The sequence below is a fragment of the Coregonus clupeaformis genome, chromosome 6, assembly GCF_020615455.1.
Source record: "Coregonus clupeaformis isolate EN_2021a chromosome 6, ASM2061545v1, whole genome shotgun sequence".
NCBI lineage: Eukaryota > Metazoa > Chordata > Actinopteri > Salmoniformes > Salmonidae > Coregonus > Coregonus clupeaformis.
This window is the reverse complement of record NC_059197.1, coordinates 7,618,791-7,645,095: the sequence shown is the minus strand read 5'-3', so window position 1 is coordinate 7,645,095 and position 26,305 is coordinate 7,618,791. Positions and strand designations below refer to the sequence as shown.

The 26,305-nt window shown below is 44.5% G+C and overlaps 1 long non-coding RNA gene across 1 annotated transcript in view; it reads right to left on the bottom strand.

Annotated features, from left to right (window-relative positions):
- The window catches only part of LOC121568213, a 44,778-nt gene that overhangs the window by 17,562 nt on the left and 911 nt on the right, over window positions 1–26,305 (bottom strand). The gene's annotated exons all lie outside the window — the stretch shown is intronic.

The following is a 26,305-nucleotide window of genomic DNA, read 5'->3' as shown; positions in this document are numbered from 1 at the left end:
GGCCCTGGTCAAAAGTAGTGCACTATCTAGGGAATATGGTGTCATTTAGGATGCAGACTAACACAGTAGTGTAAAGATAAGAATAATGTGGAATCACTGTAGACACATTTCCTGCCACCTTTTTCATTATTTCCCTTTTGTCTAATAAATCACAATAAGTGAATCAGTGTTTAACAGGCTCAGTAATCTGACCACACAAACCCTTACAAGTAAACCCTTACACACACACACACACACACACACACACACACACACACACACACACACACACACACACACACACACACCCCTCATCCGAACCTGAGCCAGCTAACGCCAGCAGATTAGAAAACACTGTATTCTCCAAGAATACCGGAGAACAGAAAACACTTTTCAAACCCATGGTGGCGGAACATGCAATGGATTCCAAAACAAACGCTATATGTCAGTGTTCACAGATGGGCAAGCCAGCATGCTGGTGACGGCTGGTCTGTCATTTTCAGACATATCTCCAGATCTCTCCCCACCTCCCGACTCACCCCACCTCGCCAGAAGCCTGCCAATATCCTCTGTAACAGTGAACTTCCTCAACCTCAGTGCTTACTATCTTACCCGTCAACCTCTCTCACCCCTTCCTTCACCTCTCCTCCTTCTCTCGCCCACTCACCTCAGCAAGCACATACTGGCTCTGGCTAACACTTTTCTCATGTCCTGTTCTTGTCTCACATATATCTATCTATCTATCTATCTATCTATCTATCTATCTATCTATCTATCTATCTATCTATCTATCTATCTATCTATCTATCTATCTATCTATCTATCTATCTATCTATCTATCTATCTATCTATCTATCTATCTATCTATCTATCTATCTATCTATCTATCTATCTATCTATCTATCTATCTATCTATCTATCTATCTATCTATCTATCTATCTATCTATCTATTTACTTGGCTCATCACGCACTAGCGACTCCCCTAACCCGGACGCCTGCAGGCTGACTTTGGTCGTCAGTTGGACGGTGTTTCCTCCATCACATTGGTGCAGCTGGCTTCCGGGTTAAGCGGGCGGGTGTTAAGAAGCGCGGTTTAGCGGACACATGACTCGAACTTCGCCTCTCCCGAGCCCGTTTGGGGAGTTGCAGCGATGAGACAAGATCGAAATTGGGGACAAAAAGGGGGTAAAAAAATAAAAATAAAAGTCAGAAGAGGTGTATGACATTGGTATGGTGGCATTGGATGACAGAAAAACAAAACATTTTTCGGACTATCTAAAAGAGAAGACCCTGAACTATTAGCTAGATTAATTATAATTGTAATGAACTGTTCCCCACTCTTTTGCATCCTGGCTTTATTTCCATGTTGTCTAGCTTGGAAGATCTTGATGGCGGACTTCATTAGTTCTGTGGAGGGATGAGGAAGGGAGACAGGGGAACGTTAGAAGTGTGAAGCTTAAATCGGGCAGCATCAGAGCATTCACAGCGGCAAGCTTGCATACTTGAACCAGGCCAAAGTCGTGAGCCTCGATGAATAGAAAATATTCACAACAACACCTTGCTTTGTCTCCCCAGGGCATGCCTGAGCTGGGACGGACCTGTCCCCCTCATGGTGGCAGTAGGCAGCCCCCTGGTCCACACACAGAGCTTGGGTCTATGCCGTCTCAACGGGGAGCTCTATGCATAGAAATATAATCTAGTCATTTAATTTCTATGGCTCTATGTGTGGGAGAGAGTGATCGAGCCGTCCTATATCTCCCGATGCTGTCGACTGATGCTTATCTGAGCTAATCAAACAGAACAGCTACACACTGTCACACATAGACTAGCTGTAGTGTGAATGGTTCCCTGACTCTAGAGTTTCAAAACTGCAATTATTCTTCACTGCCTCCCTTCACTGCCTTCCCTCAGAGAGAAGCCAGGCAAGCAGCAGGCCTCCCTACTGAGAGAGCAGGATGGAAGACCGGCCCACTGGCCTATTCTAATGTGCTGTTGTTATTGTAGCAACCTTAATCCAACACGTAGTGACCTAGTCAAGAGGTTTGGAACTAAGTTTGACAGTCGCTGGACCCGGGCTCGAGTCCCTGTCGGGGCTACCCCCCGAATGTGTTACATTATGATCAAGGGATAGAGCAGGGGTGTGTTTCCCAGAAGCCTTGTAGCGAACTCAGCACATTGTTTCTCTTGACAAACCAGCCACACAGCCGTGAGAGAGGGACAACTATAAAAACAATATTTGATTGTCAATCTTCTGCAATGAACACAATTCATAAAATGTTGCTGTTCTGCTAGTGAAATGGGTCTGGGTCGTCCAGAGAAATAGAGATTACCACAAAGGCTTTTGGGAAACTCACCCCAGGTCAGTAAAGCGGTGATCAGCAATAAGGGATTGACTCTGATCCCAGAGGGTTGAAATTTCAGTTTGCCCAGATATGCCCGTGTGGCACATGGATATCTGTGAAACTTACTCCTCAGCCTTAAGTGTCCACATTTGCGCCACTCAATTGCTAGTTTTTGAGTAGTGCGACCGGTAGAGATGCTTGGGGGAGGATGGTAACATGTGTTTGTGAATCAGAGGTCCTGGGTTCGAGCCAGGTATGTGCCGAAACGGGGGAGGAAGTGGTACTCGCTAAGCAAACAGGGTGATGTACTTTACACCCGCTGGGTTAGAAGAAAAAGAAAACTTGATTGTCTATTAACTTGCAGAGAATGGAAATGTGTATTTTCTGCTCAAAACCCAAGCCCATCAAGACACACACACCATGAGGGGTTGAAAGCAATGGGTCAGCCGCAGTTTAGCGCCGCCAGAGCAATTGTAGGGGGTCAAGTGCCTTGCTCAAGGAAACAACGGCAGGCGACGGTGTCTAGGATGTTGCCAGCTCACTCCTCACCAGATTTCTCCAGTCAGATTTGAGATTCAAACCAGCAACCCTCCTTCTCCAACCGCTACACTGTGTTAGGCCTCATGCATGCTTAACGAGTACCCAACTACTGTATGTCACTGAGCAGAAACAAGAGTGAACTGAGAAGAGGCCACATAGCATAGCAGTTTTGTCCCAGAGTTCCTGAGCAACTTGTGTGTGTGACTGGGATTTAAGCCAATACCGCCATAATCCCTGAGGACTAATGTTGGGGGGAGGTGGGTGGGGGGTTGGAGGGGTTGGAGGGGGGTCCCCATGCAAAGATGTCTGCGGTGCCGGGAACAGCACCCTCTGTCCACCCGCTTTCCCCCGCCTCACTTCACCCTCCCCCACCGGTGGGTGACTTCCTGGCGGCTCGGTGTGCCTGTGGCTCTCTCTCATTCTACTCGGGGTGTGAAACCACGCGGAAGACAAACGGGTCAGGATCCAAGCTGCCCATCTAAAGCCCCCGGGGAGGGACAGTGGTGGAGCTCTGGGGGCTTTGGTCTGAATAGGGGGGCACTCTGAAACAACAAAGGAGCAGCACAAAGGGCTGAATAGGAAGACTAAAACAACAGGGGCTGTGGCCTGTGGGATGTAGGTATGTGGGACTGACCAGGACCTGAGCGCTCTGTCTGTATGTCTGTCTGGAGCAGAGCTCTGTCTGTCCTTTGTCCATCTGTCCATCCCGTCACCACTGCAAATCACCACTGGCCAAGGACACTGATAAGTCTGTATGTGGCTGTGGAGACACAACTTGTTCAATACATATAAATCAAATGTAGGTGCTACCACATCAAACACTTTGGGTGCACCTACGAGTTTCTGACTAAAGAGGTTCATGCCAATAGTACTAACATCAATTCATACAAAAGACCACATATCTGTGCAGAAACTAATGTAAACCTCACAATAATCTGGCAATGTGATTATTTTAAACTTCAACAATGTGTGTTATAAGGAGGCAATTATTTAGTAAACTGAGTAATGCATAAATAGTTGCCTCCTTATAACACACTGTTAAAGAAACATTTCTGCCAGAGTGTCTTGTTGAGACCGAGCACGTTCTAGATAAATGGTTGAACTGATTCCTATCTCCCATCTCATCATTATTGAATTGTTATAAAGACGTGGTTATGAAACACGGGAAAATAATGTGATGGAACAGTGAGTAAAGGGCATTTATTCAACTGTGAAGACGAACTTTGGAATTAAAAGCTGCTAAATGAGCGAATTTGAGGATTAAACGTCAGTGAGTGAAGCGAATAAAGATCACTTGACTGAGGAAAATATTTTCACGGCTGAACAGAACGTTGCTGTGACTGAGGACAATAGCATGGGTGAGGACAATACTGAAGTGAGTGACAATCCGGAGCCAATTAAGAAACAAACAAATTCTGGAATTGTTGGAAATACTGGACAGTTTGATGAAAGTGTTGAGCACATACAGAACAGTTTGAATATTTTGTGTGTCCATGGAACTAGCTGCTAAAGAGGCTCAGCAGTTGAGTTCATTAGGAAAAGTGCACAGACTGAAAAAAATCAGAGAAAGGGAAATCAAAATCAAATCAAAGTTTATTGGAGGTGCAGCGAAATGCTTGTCTTTCTAGCTCCAACAGTGCAGTAATAAAGCAATAATTAAAAATGAAAAAATACACATCATCCAGAAAATAAAAAGAATAGTTATATACGATCAGCCATGACTAGAATACAGTATATACACTCACCGGCCAGTTTATTAGGTACAACCATCTAGTACCGGGTTGGACCCCTCTTTTTACAAGGTGTCGGAAACGTTCCACAAGGATGTTGGTCCAAGCTGACGCGATGGCATCATGCAGTTGCTGCAGATTAGACAGCGGTACATTCATGCCGCGAATAGCCCGTTCCATCTCATCCCAATGATGCTCTATTGGGTTGAGGTCTGGGGAATGCGCAGGCCACAAGTAAACTGAACTCGCTGTCAAGTTCCAGGCAATGCTTTTCCACTCCTCAATTGTCCAGTGTTGGTGATCACGTGCCTCCTGGAGCACCTTCTTCTTGTTTTTAGCTGATAGGAGTGGAACCTGGTGTGGTCGTCTGCTGCAATAGCCCATCCGTGACAAGGATCGAAAAGTTGTGCGTTCCGAGATGCCGTTCTGCACACCACTCTCATCAACAAGTTGTTTTCGCCATCAGGACTGCTGCTGACGGGATGTTTTTTGTTTGTCGCACCATTCTCGGTAAACCCTAGATGCTGTCGTGCATGAAAAGCCCAGGAGGGCGGTCATTTCTGAAAAACTGGATCCAGAGCATCTCGCATTGACGATCATACCACGCTCAAAGTCTCTTAGGTTACTTGTTTTGCCCATTCTAATGTTTAATCAAACAGTAACTGAATGCCTCAATGCCTGTCTGCCTGCTTTATATAGCAAGCCACGGCCATGTGACTCACTGTCTGTAGGAGCGATCCATTTTCGTGAACAGGGTGGTGTACCTAATAGATTGGCTGGTGAGTATACATATAAAGTGGGTGAAACAGTATGTAAACATTATTAAAAAGACCAATGTTCAATGACTCGATGTACATAGGGCAACAGTTTCTAAGGTGCAGGGTAGAGTACTGGGTGGTAACCGGCTAGAACAGTGACTAAGGTTAAGGGCATGGTACTGGGCGGAGGCCTGTGGGCTGAGCAAACACCCATGTGGGGCCCACGTGTTGAGGATCAGTGTGGCCGAAGTGTTGTTGCCTACCTTCACCACTTGGTGAAGGTAGGCAACACCACTTCAGCCCGTCAGAAAGTCCAGGACCCAGTTGCACAGGGAGGGGTTTAGACCCAGGGCTCTGACCTTAGTGATGAGCTTGAAGGGCACTATAGAGTTAAAGGCTGAGCTGTAGTCGATGAACAGCATTCCTAAATAGGTACTTCTCTTGTCCAGGTTGGATAGGGCAGTGTGCAGTGCAGTGCAATGGCTATTGCGTCGTCCGTGGATCTGTTGGGGCGATATGCGAATTGTAGTGGGTCTAGAGTGTCGGGTAAGGTGGAGGTGATATGGTCCTTAACTAGCCTCTAAAAGCACTTCATGACAGAATTGAGTGCTACGGGGCAATAGTCATTTAGTTCAGTTACTTTCCCCTTCTTGGGTACAGGAACAATGGTGGAATCAAGTGGGGACAACAGACTGGGATATGAAGAGATTGAATATGTCTGTAAATATTCCAGCAAGCTCTGCACATGCTCTGAGGACGCAGATGGGGATGCCATCTGGGTCGGCAGTCTTACGAGGGTTAACACGCTTAAATTACTTACTCACATCGGCCACGGAGAACGAGAGCGAACAGTCCTTGTGAGCGTCGGGAGCCCGGGTCGGCAGCTTGAAGTAGTTTTCCTCGAAGCGGGCGAAGGTGTTTAGATTATCAGGGAGCGAGGGGTCAGTGTCCGCAATGTGGCTGGCTTTCCATTTATAATACATGATTGTCTGGAGTCCCTGCCACATATGTCTTGTGTCTGAGAAGTTGAATTACAACTCCACTTTGTCCCTGTACTGTCGTTTTGCCTCTTTGATTGCCTTACGGAGGTTGTAGCTGGTCTGGTTGTACACGTCCATGTTCCCAGTCACCTTGCCGTGGTTAAATGCAGTGGTTCGCGCTTTCAGTTTTCCGTGAATGCTGCAATCTATCCACGGTTTTTGATTAGGATATGTTTTAATCATCACAGTGGGAACAACATCCTCTTTGCACTTCCTGATGAACTCAGTCACCGAGTCAGTGTATACGTTTGTACTATTCTCAGAGGCGACCTGGAACATTCCCCAGTCCGAGTGATTAAAACAATCTTGAAGCATAAATTCTGATTCATTATTTAAGATACTCTTTGAAGAGGTCGGGTTTCAGGTGCTTTCGGAAGATGTCCTAGCTTCAGAGGGAAGCTGGTTCCACAGGGGTGGGAGGGCCAGGAGACTAGAGGTGGCAGAGCAGAGTGTTCAGGTTGGGGTGTAGGGTTTGAGCATAGCCTGAAGGTAGGGAGGAGCAGTCCCTCTTGCTGCTCTGTAGCCTCTGCTCCATGGTCTTGTAGTGGATGCGGGCTTTGACTGGAAGCCAGTGGAGTGTGCGGAGGAGCTGGGTGACATGGGAGAACTTGGGAAGGTTGAAAACCAGGCGGCACAAGCAGGGAGCCCAGCCAACAACGAGTTGCAGTAGTCCAGACGGGAGATGACAAGTGCCTGGATTGGGACATGCACCGCTTCCAGTCTGGAGGTAGGGTCGTACTCTATGGATATTGTAGAGCATGAACCTGCAGGAGCTAGTCACTGCTTTGATGTTTGCAGAGAACAACATGGCGTGGTCCAGGGTCACGCCAAGGTTCTTTGCACGCTGGGAGGGGACACTGGAGTTGTCAACCGTGATGGAGAGGTTTTTGAGCGAGCAGGCCTTCCCCAGGATGAAGATCAGCTCTGTCTTGTCGAGGTTGAGCTTGAGGGTCGTCATCCAAGCTGAGATTCACTACATTTACATTTTAGTCATTTAGCAGACACTCTTATCCAGAGCGACTTACAGTTAGTGAGTGCATACATATTTTATTTCATACTGGCCCCCCGTGGGAATCAAACCCACAACCCTAGCGTTGCAAACGCCATGCTCTACCAACTGAGCTACACGGGACCACTACATTACCAAAAGTATGTGGACACCTGCTCTTCGAACATCTCATTCCAAAATCATGGGCATTAATATGGAGTTGGTCCCCCCGTTGCTGCTATAACAGCCTCCACTCTTCTGGGAAGGCTTTCCACTAGATGTTGGAACATGGCTGCAGGGACTTGCTTCCATTCAGCCACAAGAGCATTAGTGAGGTCGTGCACTGATGTTGGGCGATTAGGCCTGACTCGCAGTCGGCGTTCCAATTCATCCCAAAGGTGTTTGATGGGGTTGAGGTCAGGGCTCTGTGCAGGCCAGTCAAGTTCTTCCACACCGATCTCGACAAACCATTTCTGTATGGACCTCGCTTTGTGCATGGGGGCATTGTCATGCTGAAACAGAAAAGGGCCTTTCCCAAACTGTTGCCACAAAGATGGAAGCACAGAATCATCTAGAATGTCATTGTATGCTGTAGCGTTAAGATTTCCCTTCACTGGAACTAAGGAGCCTGAACCATGAAGAATAGCCCCAGACCATTATTCCTCCTCCACCAAACTTTACAGTTGGCACTATGCATTGGGGCAGTTAGCGTTCTCCTGGCATCCGCCAAACCCAGATGCGTCCGCACTTAAAGTTTCCTGAAACAAGTCACATATATCCGGAGAGAGACATGATTTCGTAAAACAGAGTATGTTACCGTCCCTGTGAATGTTAGCGAGTAATATACTCGGAAGCGGTGTATGGTATGCACGTCACCTGTCTGACTAGGGCCCCACTCCTACCTTTTCTCCGGTGTCTGCGTTTTGGTGCAGCCCCTGGGAAAAATAGAGCTGCCTCGGGAAGTTCAAACAAAGGATCCAGGTCAGGGAAGTCTAATTTCGAATTTGTTACCCCCGATCTAATATCCCAAAGTTATTTCCGTCTGTAGGTAATAATACAAGAAACGTTCTGAACATATATTGTAAGAAATAACACAACAAAAAACTGAAATACTGCAAAGTTGGCTAGGAGCTAGAAACTGGGCGACCGTGTCTGTCGAGGCACATGCTTCCGCTGTGGCAAAGTGGGGCATCAGGTGTCTAGTGTTGTTGGTATACCGAAACATCGGTACTTGTTCGATACTAGAACTTGAAAAACTGTTCGATACTAGAATTTGTTTTACTTTCGGTACTTCTGTCAAATGTGTCTCGCGTCGTATACTGATTGAGATCAAGTCTGTCTATCAGCGCAGCCGATATCCACTTTAGCGCACAGTGCATTTCTCTTGCCTGCTCTACTTACTCATTGCTAGAGCTCTCTAGCCTGTCCTGACTAGGAACCACTGCACTGGGAGTTTGGGCTGCACCACACTCATGCTGCACAGAAGTTAACACACTTGAATAATGCAACAGGGCATGTAGAAATGTTAGTTACAGTTAATTACTGTTTGCAAAACAATGTCCATACAGGCTAAAACACTTTACAATGCAAGAAGATACAGTTAGCTTCCAGCATTATTGGCTAACTTTCCTTGTTACAGTGAGGGAAAAAAGTATTTGATCCCCTGCTGATTTTGTACGTTTGCCCACTGACAAAGAAATTATCAGTCTATAATTTTTATTTGAACAGTGAGAGACAGAATAACAGCAAAAAAATCCAGAAAAACGCATTTCAAATTTTTTTTTGCATTTTAATGAGGGAAATAAGTATTTGACCCCCTCTCAATCAGAAAGATTTCTGGCTCCCAGGTGTCTTTTATACAGATAACGAGCTGAGATTAGGAGCACACTCTTAAAGGGAGTGCTCCTAATCTCAGCTTGTTACCTGTATAAAAGACACCTGTCCACAGAAGCAATCAATCAGATTCCAAACTCTCCACCATGGCCAAGATCAAAGAGCTCTCCAAGGATGTCAGGGACAAGATTGTAGACCTACACAAGGCTGGAATGGGCTACAAGACCATCGCCAAGCAGCTTTGTGAGAAGGTGACAGTTGGTGTGTTTATTCGCAAATGGAAGAAACACAAAATAACTGGAAATCTCCCTCGGCCTGGGGCTCCATGCAAGATCTCACCTCGTGGAGTTGCAAAGATCATGAGAACGGTGAGGAATCAGCCCAGAACTACACGGGAGGATCTTGTCAATGATCTCAAGGCAGCTGGGACCATAGTCACCAAGAAAACAATTGGTAACACACTACGCCGTGAAGGACTGAAATCCTGCAGCGCCCGCAAGGTCCCCCTGCTCAGGAAAGCACATATACATGCCCGTCTGAAGTTTGCCAATGAACATCTGAATGATTCAGAGGAGAACTGGGTGAAAGTGTTGTGGTCAGATGAGACCAAAATCGAGCTCTTTGGCATCAACTCAACTCGCCGTGTTTGGAGGAGGAGGAATGATGCCTATGACCCCAAGAACACCATCCCCACCGTCAAACATGGAGGTGGAAACATTATGCTTTGGGGGTGTTTTTCTGCTAAGGGGACAGGACAACTTCACCGCATCAAAGGGACGATGGATGGGGCCATGTACCGTCAAATCTTGGGTGAGAACCTCCTTCCCTCAGCCAGGGCATTGAAAATGGGTCGTGGATGGGTATTCCAGCATGACAATGACCCAAAACACACGGCCAAGGCAACAAAGTCCCTCCTGAGATGTGCGCAAACCTGGTGGCCAACTACAAGAAACATCTGACCTCTGTGTTTGCCAACAAGGGTTTTGCCACCAAGTACTAAGTCATGTTTTGCAGAGGGGTCAAATACTTATTTTCCTCATTAACATTTTAATCAATTTATAACATTTTTGACATGCGCTTTTCTGGATTTTGTTGTTGTTATTCTGTCTCTCACTGTTCAAATAAACCTACCATTAAAATTATAGACTGATCATGTCTTTGTCAGTGGGCAAACGTACAAAATCAGCAGGGGATCAAATACTTTTTTCCCTCACTGTACCTGTACTGTGAATAGGCCTAGGCTACATCTTGATTTACCAAGTTTATCAATAAAGATTTACCATTCAAATAAATGATTACCATTATGTTGTTATGTAGATAGATTAAGGCTGGGCGGTATACCGTATTTTACTATATACCGGTATTGATGCACAGACCGGTTTGGGTTTTTACTTTACCTTCAATAACGGTATTTGAATGTTTGGTTTGTTAAAGGTGATACGACGAGTGTAACGTCCATTTTTATAGTTTACTCCGCTACTTGAGTCATCTCTCTCCGCTCTCTCTCTCTCCATGCCGCTTTCCACACAGACCTAGCCCTGCCCCTTTCTTGTTGCTTGACCACGAGACACTTGCGTTCAGTCTGCATGGTCAATGCAGCACATGCGACAATGTTCATGACTACAATGCTGTTTCCACTTTGCTTCTTAATATAAATCCACAATCATTCTATAATTACATTATTTGTTTGTGTTTCTTACATCTGCAAGCAGCTAGTTTGTCTTTTCTTATGAAGTTGTGGCTATGTTGAGTCAAAGCAAACGTAGCTATGCAGCCTGGTACCAGTGATGGTGTCGGCCTAGATCAGCATGTTGTTTGTGCAACAGTATCTTCTAAATCAGAGAGGAATAGGCAAATCATGAATGTGTTAGATACATGAAGTAGCTAAGCGAAAACATTTAATGTAGCCAAAGATTATAGGGTCCCCTAGAAAAACACTGACCAACACTTTGGTTCCTACACTGTCACAATAACTCCTCCCTGGCATTTTCATTCATTGTAATGTCAAACAACACTGTATTCAAAGTGCCCACTATTATCTTCTAACTACAGAATTAGTATTATTATTTTTCCATGATTCCAACAGTTCACCCAAGTGTTTTGATCTAAATCACAATTCAAATCGCAATTGCAACATTTGGTTAAAAATCAAACCTATACTGCCCATATCGTGCAGTTTGGAAATTATCTCAAATGGGTGCAGGAAATGCAGAAATGGATGAAAATGCAGAAAATTATTTTTGGTTGAAGTTTCATTGAACAGTATAAAACAATCAGAATGGAGAGAGACCCAATGAAATCCCTTAGAATGTATGTGTTGCCACCCTAGGGTCACACACTACTCATAAAGCACATTTTGAACTTTTATTAATTAAAAAAACATCAAATACCATCAAATATCATTAAAAAATACAGTATATATTTTGGCCATATCGCCCAGCCCTAATTTAGATTGGTAAAAACAAAGTCAAATTGATTGTATGATTGTATAATAGATTCATGAATGCATATATGGCTGTCTCTGAAAGATGCCTAACGATCTGAGTTTGTCTTGATCAAGTGCCATTCTGTGACTTTGGCTAATACGCCTTCTTTTTTGGTATCGTTTTGGTAACGTTTTGGTATCGTGTATCGTGATGGTATCGACTATTGTGATACCAAACCTGGCATCGGTATCGAAGTCAAAATTCTGGTATTGGATTGCCGAGCCTGTGGTAAAAAAGAGCCACATCGAACGAAATTGCAGGAACAAAAAGAGCTCAGAGAAAACGTTAAAGACTGATAACAAGAAAGAAACATTCCAACGAAAGAAAAACAGACATGTTCATGTTGTTGAGCAAGAGAACGCAGAGGTGAGTGACTCATTAGATGAGGAAGTCACACTGAATATATTGACTGTTGCTGGGGGGCCGCATGGCTGCTATGTCTCTCTCTTGCTAGAGGGGCAACCAGTGCATATGGAGATTGACATAGGGGCAGCTGCGTTATTATAATTTTTTTGACATTTTTTCTCTCTGCATTGTTGGGAAGGGGCAGTAACATTTCACTGTTAGTCTACACCTGTTGTTTATGAAGCATGTGACAAATACATTATTTTTTTTGATCTCGTGTCAGGAACAGTCTATTAAAAGACACTAAAATACCTTCCGCTTCAGTCAGCACACATCGTGTTAAAGACTTACACAGGTGAATCTGTCGCCGTGAGAGGCATCACTGAGGTCACAGTTCAGTTAAACGGACAAACTGAAAAGTTGCCACTACATCGTGAAAGGAAACTATTCATCACTGCTGGGACGTTTGTGGTTGGAGACCAGTGGAGGCTGCTAAGGGGAGAACGGCTCATAATAATGGCTGGAATGGAGTAAATGGAATGGTATCAAGAAAATGGTTTTCATGGGTTTGATACCATTCCATTCACTCCATTCCATCCATTACACTCTATTTCAGCCATCATTAAGAGCCGTTCTCCCCTCAGCAGTCTCCACTGAAGGAGTCACAGGTCTACCCTATCTTAAAGAAACATGGAGAAGTCTTTAATGGAGAGCTGGGTAGCATGCAATACCAAAGTTTCTGTACCTAATGCTTTCAGACCAAAAGTTGAGGCTGACTTGGACCCTTTAGTCAAGAACAAAGTACTGGAGCAAAGTACTGGACCTCTGCCAAGCTTACTTGCAGATGCACGTGGATTAAAAGTCAAAGGAGCTGCTGACCATCGTGACACACAAGGGGCTCTTCAGGTAATGTCGTCTACCGTTTCCAATCACAAGTGTGCCAACCCTGTTCCAGTGGGTGATGGACCAGATCATGAGTGGATTGCCAGGAGTACAATGCTACCTGGATGACATCCTCATTACTGTATAATTGCCTTAATGTTGCAGGACCCCAGGAAGAGTAGCTGCTGCCTTGGCAGGAACTAATGGGGATCCATAATAAACCCCAGGAAGAGTAGCTGCTGCCTTGGCAGGAACTAATGGGGATCCGTATTAAATACAAATGGGGATCCATAATAAATACAGCCTACAGACTTTGTTTGATGTCAGTCTTCATTGAGACTACCTGTGCTGGGGGACATCTGCAAGATGGTGCTGGCAGGCTTTAAAAATAAATTAATCTAAAATCAATTGCACTAAGTCATTGTCATTTTTGTTTGTTGTCACAGTTTACCATAAGGTGTCAAAAATTACCAAACTAAATTTGTAACTAGTACTTAATGTCACACCCTGGCTCTGGGGACTCTATATGTTGAGCCAGGGTGTGTAGTTTCATTGTGTTTTGTTCTATGTTCACAGTCTAGTTCTTGTATTTCTATGTTGGCCAGAGTGGTTCCCAATCAGAGGCAACGAGTGTCAGCTGTTGCTGGTTGTCTCTGATTGGGAGCCATATTTAAACAGTCTGTTTTCCCTTAGTGTTTGTGGGATCTTGTTCCTTTTGGTGTGTTCCGTGTTGGTTGTGTTTAGACCTAGGACGTCACGTTATCGTTTATTGTTTTGTTTATCGTGTGATACTTACTAAAGTAAAGTATGTTCGCTCATCACGCTGCGCCTTGGTCCTCCTCCTTCGACGATCGTGACAGAAGATCCCACCATACCAGGACCAAGCAGCGTGTCCAGGAGCAGGCAGCCTGGACATGGGAGGAAGCGCCGGGAAAGGAGCTGGAGAGGTTGGCGATGGCCCAGGTGGGCAAAGTGTGGTCCTGGGAGGACATGCTCGGGGGAAAAGGGCCATGGGCTAAGATTAAGGCCCTGGCGAGAGAGGAGCAACGGCGTCAACAGTGTCGTCGTCGGACGGACGAGAGGCAAAACATTTTTAGGGGGGGGCACACTGCATGGGCGACTGGGCAGCAGGAGGCTGCCACAGGGCGAATTGGGAGGTTGGCAGAGGAGGACGCCAGGTTACGGGGGCCACTGGTCAAAGAGGGGAAGGAAGGTGTAGAGGCACGGCGAGAGGTACTGGGGTGTGTTACCAGTCCGGTCCGGCCCGTTCCAGATCCCTGCGTAGAGCCAGTGGTGTGTGTCCCCAGTACGGTCCGGTCTGTTCCTGCTCCCCGCACCAAGTAATGGTGCGCGTCGCCAGACCGGCTCGGCCTGTTCCTGCTCCTCGCACCAACCCTACGGTGCGCGTCGTCAGCCCGGTTCGGCCCGTTCCTGCTCCACGCACCAAGCCAGGGGTGTGCGTCGTCAGCCCGGTCCGGCCCGTTCCTGCTCCACGCACCAAGCCAGGGGTGCGAGTCGTCAGCCCGGTCCGGCCCGTTCCTGCTCCACGCACCAAGCCAGGGGTGCGCATCGTCAGCCCGGTACGGTCCGTTCCGGCTCCACGCACCAAGCCAGGGGTGCGCATCGTCAGCCCGGTCCGGCCCGTAGCTGCTCCACGCACCAAGCCAGGGGTGCGCATCGTCAGCCCAGTCCGGCCCGTTTCTGCTCCATGCACCAAGCCAGGGGTGTGTGTCGTCAGTCCGGCACAACCCGTGCCTGGGTCACCGGTGCCTGGTCAGGTACCGGTCAGCTGCTCCACACCGGAGCTGAAGCAATCCGCTCCTACGATGTCCAGTCCAGCTCCAGCCAGTGGGGCCAGACCGGACCAGGGGCGCTACGGGGGGATTATTGGAAGGTGGTGGGCAAGCCCGGAGCCGGAACCGCCTCCGAGGAGGAATGCCCACCCAGCCCTCCCCTGTTTGGTTTATGTGGAGGCGCGGTCGCAGTCCGCGCCTTTGGGGGGGGGTACTGTCACACCCTGGCTCTGGGGACTCTATATGTTGAGCCAGGGTGTGTAGTTTCATTGTGTTTTGTTCTATGTTCACAGTCTAGTTCTTGTATTTCTATGTTGGCCAGAGTGGTTCCCAATCAGAGGCAACGAGTGTCAGCTGTTGCTGGTTGTCTCTGATTGGGAGCCATATTTAAACAGTCTTTTTTCCCTTAGTGTTTGTGGGATCTTGTTCCTTTTGGTGTGTTCCGTGTTGGTTGTGTTTAGACCTAGGACGTCACGTTATCGTTTATTGTTTTGTTTATCGTGTGATACTTACTAAAGTAAAGTATGTTCGCTCATCACGCTGCGCCTTGGTCCTCCTCCTTCGACGATCGTGACACTTAAGTCGTTTTCTGACCTGACACTTTTTTACTCTTGAGTAGTTTCCTAAGAAGGCACATTTTACTTGAGTAAATTACAATCTAAGAAACAGTACTTTTACTTAAGTACAGATTTTCAGTATCCACCTCTGCAAGTTATACATAGCTTAACTATAAAACGTGGGCGAGCATCCACACCGGAGGAAAGTTTATCATTCTATGGTAGGCCTACATCTGTCAATCAACTGATAGCCCAAATCAGTTCATCCCAAAGGCAGGAAGGCAGGCGACAAGCTTGGGTCTGCATATTAAGCCCATAGAAACGCATTGGGTTTATTCTGGATGTATTTTCACTCTAACTCCTATTGAATGAAAACTGTTTTCTGGGGTTGAATTACATTTATTCAGTGCGCGCAAGGGAACCACCCGCAAACATTTTTATGCCCCTGCATAAGGCAAGCCTGAATACCAACTACTGAGAAGTGCGTGGGAAACGCGTCCTTGGAAAGGCATACATTTCCTAAGTATGAATCAGGCCCTAAGAGCAAGATTTGCTCTTTTTATTTTCTAAATTCTTCAAGCTCTGTCAAGGTGTTGGGAATAATGGCTAGACAACAATTTTCAAGTCTTGCCATAGATTTTCAAGCAGACTTAAGTAAAAACTGTAACTTGGCCACTCCTCTTGGCAAGCAACTCCAGTGTAGATTTGACCTTGTGTTGTAGGTTATTGTCTAGCTGAAAGTAGAATTCCTCTCCCACAGACTGAATCCTCTAGGATTTTGCCTGTGCTTAGCTCCATCCCATTTCTTTTTATCCTGAAAAACTCCCCAGTCTTTGCCGATGTCAAGTATACCATGATGCAGCCACCACCATGCTTGAAAATAAGAAGGCAGTTACTCAGTGATGTGTTGTCTTGGATTTGTCGCAAATATAAGGCTTTGCATTTAGGCCAAAAAGTGTATTCCTTCCCCATGTTTTTTTTGCAGTATTACTTTAGTGCCTTGTTGCATGCAGGATGCATGTTTTGGAATATTTGTATTCTTCCTTTCACTCTGTCATTATTGTGGAGTCACTACAAAGTTGTTGATCCATCCTCAGTTTTCTCCCATCACATTGAACTCTGTAGCTGTTTTAAAATCCCCAATGGCCTCAGGTGACATCACTAACAGTTTCCTTCCTGACCTGCAGCTCAGTTCAGAAGGACGACTGTATCTTTGATGTGTCTGTGTGGTTTAATACATCATCCACAGCATAATTATTATCTTCATGCTTAAAGAGATGTTCAATGTTTGATTAGTTATTATTACCCATCTACCCATCTAGCCTCCCGAGAGGCGCAGTGGTCTAGAGAGCCTGGTTCGAATCCAGGCTCTGTCGTAGCCGGCCGCGACCGGGAGACCCATGGGGCCAATTGGCCCAGCGTCGTCCAGGGTAGGGGGGGGAATGGCTGGCAGGGAGGTAGCTCAGTTGGTAGAGCATGGCGTTTGCAACGCCAGGGTTGTGGGTTTGTATTCCCACGGGGGGCAAGTATGAAAAAATAAAAAAATAATGTATGCACTCACTAACTGTAAGTCGCTCTGGATAAGAGCGTCTGCTAAATGACTAAAATGTAAATGTCTACCAATCACTGCCCTTCTTTATGAGGCTTTCAAAAATCTTCCTGTTCTTTCCAGGGCGGCAGGTAGCTTAGTGGGTAAGAGCGTTGTGCCAGTAACCGAAAGGTCGCTGGTTCTAAACCCCAAGCCGACTAGGTGAAAAATCTGTCGATGTGCCCTTAAGCAAGGCACTTAACCCTAATTGCTCCTGTAAGTCGCTCTGGATAAGAGCGTCTGCTAAATGACTAAAATGTAAATGTAAAATGTAGTTGAATACTGAGGGACATTAAAGATGTTGTATGTATCGGGGGCAGAGAAAGAAAAAAAAAAAAACATGTCAACCCCTATTATTTCACACAGAGTGAGTCCATGTAACTTGTGTGATTTGTTACTCCTGAACTACATAATTTAGGCTTGCCTAAACCAATGGGGTGAATACTTATGCAACGTCTATATTTTAGTTACTGAATATTTATTAATTGGGAAACATTTGTAGAATTTTCTTTCACTTTGACATTGAGTATTCTGTGTAGACCAATTACAAAAAAACACAATTAAATATATTTCAATCCCACCTCGTAAAGGGGGTGAATACTTATGATACCCACTGTACTACATCAAGGGAAGAGATACAGGGATACCACACACCTCAAATCACTCCCTCTCTCCCCCCACCGCCATCCAACTGTAGACGGATTACAGTAAAACATATCAAGATACTGGCAATTTTAACATGTAAGTATTGGTGGGGCAAACTAAATATAAAAAGCTAAGATGCATCATAACCACTACACAACATTACCATGCACTACACTACAATGCACCATGATGTGTTGTGTTGGAATTGCCCCAAACATAACGCTTTGTATTCAAGAAATAAAGTTAATTTCTTTGGCAAATTTTTTGCAGTTTTACTTCAGTGCCTTGTTTTGGAATATTTGCATTCTGTACAGGCTTCTTTCTTTTCACTCTGTCATTTAGGTTAATATTGTGGAGTAACTACAATGTTGTTGATCCATTCTCAGTTTTCTCCTATCACAGCCATTAAACTCTGTAACGGTTTTAAAGTCACCATTGGCCTCATGGTGAAATCCCTGAGTGGTTTCCTTCCTCTCCGGCAACTGAGCTAGGAATTATGCCTGTATCATGTAGTGACTGGGTGTATTGATACACCATCCAAAGTGAAATGTATAACTTCACCATAATCAAAGGGATATTCAATGTCTGCTTTATTTATTTTACCCATCAACCAATAGGTGCCTTTCTTTGCAAGGCATTAGAAAACCTCCCTGGTCTTTGTGGTTGAATCTGTGTTTAGAATTCACTGCTCGACTGAGGGACCTTACAGATAATTGTATGTGTGGTGGTCATTCGAAAATCATGTTAAACACTATTATTGCACACAGAGTGAGTCCATCCAACTTATTATGTGACTTGTTAAGCAAAATGTTACTCCTGAACTTATGTAGGCTTGCCATAACAAAGGGGTTAAATACTTACTGACTCAAGACATTTATTCTTTAATTAATTTGTAAAAAATTCCCACTTTGACATTATGGGGTATTATATGTAGGCCAGTGACACAACATTTCAATTTAATCAATTTTAAATTCAGGCTGCAACACAACAAAATGTGGGAAAAGTTAAGGGGTGTGAATACTTTCTGAAGGCACTGTATAAGAGATTTTTTTCATAAAAGATGGTCTTGCTAGCTCTATCGATCTGTGAGTAATTAGGGGGAAAAAACTGTTACTTCTGTACCGGTTCTCCCCTATTCCCGACCAAAAGCCTGTGACCTGTCTTAATCAATCAATGTGATTTCGTTTCACCGAATCTCCGTCTGTATATTTGGTTAATTCTCTGGCTAGGCAAATAAGTGGAGGTGGTATAGCTCACATATTAGTTTGCTCATCTATCACTGATCAGAAACATTTAGCATGCAGTAATGTAATCTAAATGAAGTGTAGGCCTATTTTTTTTTTGCTTTATCGCGCAAAGGCAACTGCAAAAGCCTGCGGAGGTTGTGAAATATGAACATGAGACTCGCATGCTTTTGAAAATATAGATTGCTGTTATTTTCTATTGGTATCATGATGAAGATACTTTCAATGTAAGAGCCTACGCCTGCTCCCTAACAAAGCGGAGTGAGGGTAGGAAAGAGATGAATTTGGATTTTAAAAGCATAGGTTTGCCTTGGGCTCTGTTTCAAAATATAACTTTTTTCATATGACAGCGGTTCCACACGTTGCCACGACGCAAGTTGTGTGGGAAAAATATAATTTGTATTTTATTCTGTTTTAGTTCATTATATTCTAAATATCCTACTATAAAACATGTGTGTTGACTGTGATCAGGGTAGCCTAAGTGTGAACAAAATTGATTTCATGTGCCTGGCGTAACCATGTAGCAAATAGACTGCACAGATCAGTAACATAATTCAACTCAAAATAGGCCATTCTATTATTTAGAAAATACATTTTAATAGTCCTATAATGTTTCTTAGGACCTGCCTAAAATGAATTAATAATGAATTTCTTTGTGATGGTGTATATACAATGGATTTATTAAAATAGACGTCCACCCACATTGGCCCATGTCTACTCCCACTGTGCACGGGAGATAAAAGGCTTATCCCTGCAAGAATATGGTAAAATTGGGACTGTATGAATTGGGCTCTAAAAAACACTGCCTGATTTTTTTTTACTTGCAACATACCGTAAAGTCTGTATGCTAAGGGTATTAGCTGAGATCTGAAGACTTGTATTAGCGCCACAAACGAATGCCTAGCCTTTAGTTCCGCAGGCTAACACACTCTTGTAGTGCACAGGACACCTGAGCTTGAACCCACCCAGTCAGTATCACCAGTCACCATACGGCTCACTCCAGATTTTTCTTATAAAACAATTATTGTACTATAATAAGAATGTATTTATTTTGAAGACATGCTATGAATGATGTTGAATAAATGTGTTATGAATGTTGTATAAATGATACTGCAACGTTCATGAAAGTGTCAACACTTGTTTCAAAAAGGTGTTATGAATACCTTATGTATACCCCCTTCATATGAAGTGTTACCAAAAATGTTGACTCAGTCATCAGACTGTGTGACTCCACACACCTGGAAAATATAATATATTCTCTCTCTCTCCCTCTCTCTGTCAATCTTATCTTTTTGCCCAGAGGCAGATTGTTATTTTGAACAACTTTCTACAGAACGCTATTTCCTCTTTCACATTCCAATAGTTTTTCTATATTTCCTGCATTTCCGCTACTGAAAGCAGTCTTAAACAAGGGTCATCGATGTTTTGAAACATCAAAAGTTGTCTTCTGATGCGGTAAGTCTACACCTTAGGCCGTCTGTTTTGTATAGGCTATACAGTGCATTCGGAAAGTACTCAGAACCCTTGACTTTTTCCACATTTAGTTACTTTACAGCCTTATTCAAAAAAAAAAAAAAAGAGGCTACACACAATAACCCATAATGACAAAGAAAAAACAGGTTTTTAGAAATGTTTGCACATTTATTACAAAAAAATATAAAATATACCTTATTTACATAAGTATTCAGACCCTTTGCTATGAGACTCGAAATTGAGCTCAGGTACATCCTGTTTCCATTGATCATCCGGTGGTAAATTAAATTGATTGGACATGATTTGGTTGGAAATGACCTAGAAAACCAAGCCATGAGGTTGAAGGAATTGTCCGTAGAGCACAGAGACAGGATTGTGTCGAGGCACAGATCTGGGGAAGGGTACCAAAACATTTCTGCAGCATTGAAGGTCCCCAAGAACACAGTGGCCATCATTCTTAAATGGAAGAAGTTTGGAACCACCAAGACTCTTCATAGAAATGGCTGCCCGGCCAAACTGACCATTTGGGGGAGAAGGGCCTTGGTCAGGGAGATGACCAAGAACCCGATGGTCACTCTGACAGAGCTCCAGAGTTCATCTGTGGAGATGAGAGAACCTTCCAGAAGGACAACGATCTCTGCAGCACTCCACCAATCAGGCCTTTATGGTAGAGTGACCAGACAAATGCCACTCCTCAGTAAAAGGCACATGACAGCCCGCTTGGAGTTTGCCAAAAGGCACCTAAAGGACTCAGACCATGAGAAACAAGATTCTCTGGTCTGATGAAACCAAGATTGAACTCTTTGGCCTGAATGCCAAGCGTCACGTCTGGAGGAAACCTGGCACCATCCGTACGGTGAAGCATGGTGGTGGCAGCATCATGCTGTGGGGATGTTTTTCAGCGGCAGGGAAACTAGTCAGGATCGAGGGAAAGATGAAAGGAGCAAAGTACAGAGAGATTCTTGATGAAAACCTGCTCCAGAGCGATTAGGACCTCAGACTGGGGCGAAGGTTACCTTCCAACAGGACAACAACCCTAAGGACACATTCAAGACAACGCAGGAGTGGCTTCAGGACAAGTCTCTGAATGGCCTTGAGTGGCCCAGCCAGAGCCCGAACTTGAACCCGGTCGAACATCTCTGGAGAGACCTGAAAATAGCTGTGCAGCGACGCTCCCCATCCAACCTGACAGAGCTTGAGAGGATCTGCAGAGAATAATGGGAGAAACTCCCCAAATACAGGTGTGCCAAGCTTGTAGCGTCATACCCAAGAAGACTCAAGACTGTAATTGCTGCCAAAGGTGCTTCAACAAAGTACTGAGTAAAGGGTCTGAATACTTATGTAAATGTGATATTTCAGTTGTTGTTTTTTTGGTGACATTTGCTAACAATTCTAAAAACCTGTTCTTGCTTTGTCATGATGGGGTATTGTGTGTAGATTGATGGGGGGGAACAATTTAATCCATTTTAGAATAAGGCTGTAATGAAACAAAATGTTGAAAAAGTCAAGGGGTCTTAATACTTTCCAAATGCACTGTATGCCACAATACAAAATGAGTCAAAAAGATAAGCACCATATATATTTGCTGTACTTATGTTTCCAATTAAAATAGGGTTTAAACATACAGATGGATCAATACAAACGTATTCTGTACTATACTGAACAAAAATATGAACGCAACATGCAACAATTTGAAAGATTTTACTGAGTTACAGTTCATATAAGGAAATCAGTCAATTGAAATAAATGCATTAGGTCCTAGTCTATGGATTACACATGACTGGGAATACAGATATGCAACTGCTGGTCACATATACCTTTAAAAAAAGGTAGGGGCGTGGATCAGAAAACCAGTCAGTATCTGGTGTGACCACCATTTGTCTCATGCAGCGCGACACATCTCCTTTGTATAGAGTTGATCAGGCTGTTGATTGTGACCTGTGGAATTTTGTCCCACTCCTCTTCAATGGCTGTGTGAAGTTGCTGGATATTGGTGGGAACTGGAACTCGCTGTGGTACACATCGATCCAGAGCATCCCAAACATGCTCAATGGATGACATGTCTGGTGAGTATGCAGGCCATGGAAGAACTGGAACATTTTCAGCTTCCAGGAATTGTGTACAGATCCTTGCGTCATGGGGCTGTGCATTATCAGGCTGAAACATGAGGTGATGGCAGCGGATGAATGGCACGACAGTGGGCCTCAGGATCTAGTCACGGTGTCTCTGTGCATTCAAATTGCCATCGATAAAATGCTATTGTGTTTGTTGTCCGTAGCTTATGCCTGCCTGTACCATAACCCCACCAACACCATGGGGTACTCTATTCACAATATTGACATCAACAAACCGCTCGCCCACACGAAACACACATCACGACAAGAGAGACACCACAACACTACATAAATGAGACCTAAGACAACAACATAGCATGGCAGCAACACATGACAACACAGCATGGTAGCAACATGACAACAGCATGGTAGCAACACAACATGGTAGCAGTACAAAACATGGTACAAACATTATTGGGCACAAAGTGCAAGAAGGTAGAGACAACAATACATCACACGAAGCAGCCACAACTGTCAGTAAGAATATCCATGATTGAGTCTTTGAATGAAGAGATGACCTTTAACAGAATGTGACTAGCAGAACGGTTGTTGTATGTGGAGGATGAGGGCTGCAGTAGGTATCTCAGATAGGGTGGAGTGAGGCCTAAGAGGGTTTTATAAATAAGCATCAACCAGTGGGTCTTGCGACGGGTATACAGAGATGACCAGTTTACAGTGGAGTATAGAGTGCAGCGATGTGTCCTATAAGGAGCATTGGTGGCAAATCTGATGGCCGAATGGTAAAGAACATCTAGCTGCTCGAGAGCTCAGTTGTGAGGCCGGTTGGACATACTGCCAAATTCTCTAAAACAACGTTGGAGGCAGCTTATGGTAGAGAAATGAACATTCCTTCTCTGGCAACAGCTCTGGTGGACATTCCTGCAGTCAGCATGCCAATTGCAAACTCCCTCAAAAGTATGAAAAATGTATGCACTCAATAACTGTAAGTCGCTTTGGATAAGCGCGTCTGCTAAATGACTAAAATGTAAATGTAAAACTTGAGACATCTGTGGCATTGTGTTGTGTGACAAAACTTCACATGTTAGAGTGGCCTTTTATTGTCCCCAGCACAAGGGGCACCTGTGTAATGATCATGCCGTTTAATCAGCTTCTTGATATGCCACACCTGTCAGGTGGATGGATTATCTTGGCAAAGAAGAAATGCTCACTAACAGGGATGTAAACACATTTCTGCACAAAATATGAGAGAAATAAGCTTTTTGTCCGTATGGAACATTTCTGGGATCTTTTATTTCAGCTCATGAAACATGAGACCAACACTTTACATGCTGTGTTTATATTTTTGTTCAGTGTATAAACTATATATACAGTAGTTTAAGGACTGCAGATAATCTTAGTACCACTAAGTGGTGCTCATGGGTCTCTTCCCCAGTGGATGAGCACAAGCCCTACTGAGGGGGTGAAACATTGTATAGTATCTGGGGCAGTAATGAGTTCCTAGTCCAGAGTCTCAATACTGAACCTGTTTAGTCATGACTAGTACAGGTGATATGGAATCTATGCTGCCCAGGAGGTGAGGCTGTGGCGCACGCAGCACACTGACTGTCTGTATCCAGAGTGATCTGAGCTTCACAGTGACAAGACTGAGCCTGTGCCCCACCAGATGTCTACTGCAGATAACAGCCGCTGTAAAACAAATACGACAGGGGGAATGGTTCTCACAGCAAACGTACCATACTCTTACACTGTGAACACAAGCCACCCTCACACCAACACACCAGCCAGGCCCTCTTCTCACCACACACACGCACACATGTACATGCAAACGCACACACACACACACTGATGACCACATTAACACATCCTCTAATTTGAGCATTCTACTTTCTACCTGCTGCCTCCATAACACCCCTCCCTCACCCCACCCCCAGTCTGTCACACATATAGGCTATATTTTTGAAGATCTAAATATGCACTTTCAATCAGGAGTTGGCTATCCATCTTTAAACTGCATAGACATCAATCCTTTATTCGTCATATAATGTTATAATGATCAAAGCATTGTGTAAAGCCTGTGGTGGAGCGGTATCGCTCCAGGCCAGTCACAAATATGCCTTCTCCATTGAGCTTGCTCTTAAATCAAGGACTAGGCTTAATCTGTGTCCGGGAAACCATCCCTTAAGCTTCCACCAAGCCTTGCCTGAAGCAATTTCCCAAACCAATTGACTTGACCAATAAACTTTCAAAACAATAAAAACGATTTAAACATTAGTACCAACATCCATAATACGTTAGAGATGCCCAGTACAGTTCTCCAGCAAAATACTGTTTTAAAATTACAAAAACAAAGCCAACATGTTGAAAGTGCCACATATGCATGCATACATCCTTCATATGGGTGGCCCCAACAGGAATTAAACCCATGATCCTTGGCATTGCAAGTGCCATGCTTTACCAACTAAGCCACACAGGACACCTACTAATTTCAGCTATAGACGAGTCATAATGTCTGGAAGAATGGACCATTGACAATCAAAGGGTATATATGCTCTGAGCATATAATGAAACGTTCATAGCATTCTTGGTCCCTCAAGAACTTGAGAAATACTGATAGGATCAAACGAAGAATCTGTTGCATGGTTGCCTCCGCCAAGAGGAATGTATCAGGCCCAGGCTTCCTCTGATACATCCTTTCACGTGTCTGGTGTCTGATTCTGGTTCTTTTATCAAGATGTGATCACTTGATAAAAATAAAGTACAGACATCAAACCACTACACAGCAAACGATTTCTGGTTACAACTGCATTACACAAATGTTAATAGGGACATCATTCTTAAATGGAAGAAGTTTGGAACCACCAAGACTCTTCCTAGAGCTGGCCGCCCGGTCAAACTGAGCAATCGGGGGAGAAGGGCCTTGGACAGGGAGGTGACCAATAACCTGATGGTCACTCTGACAGAGTTATAGAGTTCCTCTGTGGAGATGGGAGAACCTTCCAGAAGGACAACCATCTCTACAGCACTCCAATCAGGTCTTTATGGTAGAGTTGCCAAACGGAAGCCACTCCTCAGTAAAAGGTACATGACAGCCCACTTGGAGTTTGCCAAAAGTCACCTAAAGGACTCTCAGACCATGAGAAACAAGATTCTCTGGTCTGATGAAAACAAGATTGAACTCTTTGGCCTGAATGCCAAGCGCCACGTCTGGAGGAAACCTGGCACCATCCCTTTTGTGAAGCATGGTGGTGTTAGCATCAGGCTGTGGGGATGTTTTTCAGCGGCAGGGACTGAGAGACTAGTCAGGATCGAGGGATAGATGAACAGAGCAAAATACAGAGAGATCATTGATGAAAACCTGCTCCAGAGTGCTCAGGACCTCAGACTGGGGCGAAGGCTCACCTTCCAACAGGACAACAACCCTAAGCACACAGCCAAGACAATGCAGGAGTGGCTTCGGGACAAGTCTCTGAATGTCCTTGAGTGGCCCAGCCAGAGCCCGGACTTGAACCCGATCGGACATCTCCGGCGAGACCTGAAAATAGCTGTGCAGCGACGCTCCCCATCCAACCTGACAGAGCTTGAGAGGATCTGCAGAGAATAATGGGAGAAACTCCCCAAATACAGGTGTGCCAAGCTTGTAGCGTCATACCCAAGAAGACTCAAGGCTCTAATCGCTGCCTAAGGTGCTTCAACAAAGTACTGAGTAAAGGGTCTCAATACTTTTTTTCTTTTTTATGCATTTGCAAAAATGTCTAAAAACCTGTTTTCGCTTTGTCATTATGGGGTATTGTGAACAATGGAGTAATAAAATCTTATGTTTTTGTTTATAATAGAGTAAGACAGGTGTGCTCTGCTCATGAGAATATAAATAATTGAAATGACCATTAGTTTGACCAGATTCCAGACTGTAGCTTTAAGTGCTTTTAGATGGGATAATGATGATAAAGATGATGAAGATGATGACTCATTAATTAATTAACAAACAGCTTAATGAGCTATCTGTGTG